Source organism: Chenopodium album, chromosome 8 (genome assembly GCF_948465745.1).
Source record: "Chenopodium album chromosome 8, dcCheAlbu1.1, whole genome shotgun sequence".
Classification (NCBI taxonomy): Eukaryota; Viridiplantae; Streptophyta; class Magnoliopsida; order Caryophyllales; family Amaranthaceae; genus Chenopodium; species Chenopodium album.
The window spans coordinates 43,284,700-43,288,909 of NC_137841.1; positions in this window are offsets into that span (position 1 = coordinate 43,284,700).

Here is a 4,210-nt window from a genome sequence, read left to right on the forward strand (position 1 = left end):
TTTTTTTTACATCATCGTGCCTAAATGCTATGTGGTTGTTTGATGCTAACCTTTATGTGTTTGCTCTTTTTTTTAACCCATGACCGAGGGTTTTTATTCTCACATAGTAATTAGTACGGACCTAAAATCGGTTAAAATCTGGAAAAATCACAAAACTACCTGGAACTGCGCACCGTGTCACGGCAATTTCTGCCGTGCCACGATGAACAGTGCCGTGACACGGGGATGCCTGCCGTCTGACGGTAGACTGCATCGTGTCACGACAAATCTGTACCGTGACACGGTGCTCAGGAAAGTGTCCTGTCAGTCTTTTTTTCGATTTTTGTGCGAATGCTGTGTCCAGTTTTGTGTCGTGTCTAGCTATACGGTCAAAACACACGTCTATAACCTCACTTAATCACTCACACATTATGTTCACACACTTTTTTTTAAGTCGCGCACCACCTTTTGACCGTATTTTAGGGAAGTCTCGTTTTTGTGTCGTTTTTTTTCGGAGTAAGTCGGATGGTATCCTCCCATGTTTTTTTTAAAAAAAAATAAAAAAAAATAAAATAATAAGTAGAGTTTCAAAATTATAGATTTTTAATAAAAAAATTTTTTCTTTTTAATCCGGATAGGTTAAGGTTAAGTTTGGTCATTAAAGGTGAGTTTGTTTCGGTGTCACAGCACTTGGACAAGAAGCAGGGGTAGATTGTTACGGTTCGAGTCCATACCTCAACAACCTCTTATACCAAAGAGGCGTATAAGGAAACCACCTCAATCATCTCCACAAGTTCCATCTCCAGTCTACTTTCAACCAATGGCCACTAAGGAAGACATTGAGAACCTCAACAGGACAATCGAAAGATTGTCTGACATGATGCAGACACTCACAACTAGAGTCAGCACTATAGAGCAAGACAATCAAAACAATGTCACTACTGCTGCAATGGACAAGATTAAGGAATAGATGAGCAAGATTTCTGAAGAGTTCACTTATGTGGAACAGCCTGTCACCTCTTCGTTCATAAGAGAGAAGCTTCTTGAGAAGTTTTCCACTGCTGACATTCCCAAATTCAAGCCTACTGATAATCCGCTTTTCCATTTGAAGGCTTTTTCTGCAACTATGGCTCTTAAGGGAGTAGATGTGACACTCTTCCCTACGGTGTTTCCTCTTTCCTTAGAGCATGCATGTCAACAGTGGTTCTATTCTTTGGAATCCAAGCATGTTGCGACCTGGGGGGATGTTGCTGAAAGCTTTATGAATCGGTACAAGTGTAACATCCAGGCCAAGACTTCTGAACGTGAACTCTCCATTCTCAAACAGAAAGAGAATGAAGGCTTCACCACTTACTTAAGCAGGTGGAGAGAAACAGCTGCGCTCCTGGTGGATCCTCCCAAGGAGAAGGAAATGGTTCGCTTGTTCATTGCCAATCTGACTCATAAGTACAAGCAACACTTGAAGTTTCTACCTCTAAGTACCTTTGAAGCTGTATACGATATTGGAATCAATATCGAAGATGAACTGATGAAGTCTGTTGGTAGCAACAATAACAACGACACTTGGAAAAACAAGAAGAACGACACTCCTTCTTCTTCGTCTTCTAAGCCCAATAATGCTACCAACAATATCAACATCAATGATGTGATGGCCCTTAATGCTCCTCCTTAAAGATTCCAAAGGCAAAGGAAGGTTTATACGCCTTTGGGAATGACTTATGATGCTGCTTATGACCGTTTGCATGGTCAGGGACTGATTATGCCAATCGGACCATTTCCAGAACCTCGACTTGAGAATAGGACCGCTAGCTATGACCCCAATGCTTATTGCAAGTTTCATTAAGGCAAGGGTCATAACACTGAGAAGTGTTGGAGGCTGAAAGATGCAATCCAAGACCTGATTGATGCTAACCAACTTCCTGTCCCTCCAGGGGGCAAGAAGCCTAACATTCAAACAGGTCCTCTTTATGATGCTTTGGCTATCATGGGAGATGAAGTCTCCTTTGATCCGTCAATACTCATTCAACCTGTGAATGAACCTCTGCCGGAAGTTGTATTTATCTCAAGTACTGAAGAAGTGAATGGGATCTGGGATAGTGATGATGAAGACGTCTATCTCAAAGACATAGCCTGTTCATCTCTTGGCACCAGTGAAGATGTTTGGGGGGACTTTGAGGTCAAGGTTCTCACAAGAAGTGGACGGTTGCAACAACCTAACCCACTTTCACCTCCACCTCCACCACAATCACATCCGATAGTTGATCCCATCGACCCTGTGAACAGCGATGTGGTCAAACAACTGCAAAAGACCAAGGTGGAGATGAATGTATGGAAGCTTTTGGCCACTTCCCACGAGCATCGAAAGGCTGTGATGAATGCTCTGGTGAAAATAGGAGTCGATGATGACATGACTCCTCAAGGATTGGTCAACTTTCTTACTACTGAGCTGCCAAGTACTAGCAATCTGATTTCCTTTTCTGATAAGGATCTACCCCTGGAAGGGGACCAACATAATAAGGCCTTACACCTCACTGTAGTGTGTAGGCAGATGAATGTTCCCATGAGCCTGGTTGATAATGGCTCTGCAATCAATGTGGGCCCACTCTGTACTGCAAAGAAATTGGGTATAAAGAATAAAGAATTGACTCCCTCCACTCAAGGGATTCGAGCTTATGATAATACTCGCCGTCAAGCCGTGGGTACTATCATACTGAATATAACTACTGGGGCCATTGAACGTCGCACCAAATTTCAGGTGGTGGACATTAAGGCCTCTTTCAATCTGTTGTTAGGACGCCCTTGGCTTCATGAGCTAAAGGCGATTCCGTCATCGCTTCACCAGAAAGTGAAACCCATAGTTGGAGGGGTTCCGATTACTATCGATGCTTCTCCTATGCGTATTCAAGTTATTGATACTCCTATCGTCCATGTTGAACATGACGAAGAAGATGAAGATCTTTGGGGGTTTTCACTAGATGATGTTCTCGTGATCGAAGAGGAGGAAAAGTGTCATCTCGACTTCGATCCCTATTCAAACACCAGTATCAATGCCATTCTGAAGAAGCAAGGTCATTTCCCTGGAATGACCCTTGGACTCAAGAAGAAAATGGCTGAATCTTGGGGCCATCCTGGTGCGCTCAAGAAGGATACTTTTGGCTTGGGATTCAAGCCAACAAAAGAAGATCTGAAACGAGCTGCATTGAAGATGAAGGCTCGCAATAACACTCGAATCATGAAGACGGAAATGGCCATGGATCCGTATCCGTTCACCCTCAATGGCCAGTACATCAAAGAAGGGGAAGACTTCCCATGCTATGAATTCCCTAAGCCATTCGTCCATGATGGGATCCGTGAACCAGGATTCGAGGTGTTCCTCGATTGTGACTTCGTTGACGAAGACGAAGAGCTCTTCACAACCGAGAAGCCAGCTAGCCTGAACTCTGATGATCTAGGAATCAACCTTCTTTTTGGAATGGAGAAAAATGAGTCCAAGACGGTCCGCAATGATAACTCCGAGCTCGTTCAAGCTGTCATAGCGAACAAGGATTTTGACCCCTCCGAGTTAATCGTCCAAGCTGACAACATTTCAAGAGGATGGCGCAAGACATTGAGGACCACTACGCCGAGTGGAGAGAAGTTGAGAATAACCGCTGGCGAGGGTCCTATGTTTGATGAGTCTGAGTCGTCTGGGTCCGAGTCCGAGTCTGAGTCTAAGTCTGTAGACGAGTCCTTAGAGTCTGAGGCCGACCCTCTTTCTGCTATAGAGTTCAACCCTAAGTCTCTTGTTGAGTCCTCTCTTTCTAGTCCTAATAATTCTGGTGAGGTCGCAGCCGACCTTGCCTCTCTTGATGTATTAGCCAGTGAATTCAATAAAATGAGTACCTTTGCTTACGATGCGTGCCATTCCCCTAGCCCTGATCAATATTGCTTTGCTAATGATAAAAATGACAAAGAAATAATAAAAGCAATGGAAGAACACGAAAATAAAACAACAGTTATTGAAGATACAGAAACAGTTAACATTTCCAATGATACGACTGTTAAAGAAGTAAAAATTGGATTAACACTAAGTCAAGATGAACGCAAAGAGCTAATTAACTTGCTTAGTGAATTTGTTAATGTATTTGCTTGGTCATACCAAGATATGCCAGGAATTGACAGGGATATAGCTCAGCATACGATACCACTCATTCCAGGTATGAAGCCTGTCAAACAAAAGCTACGCCGAATG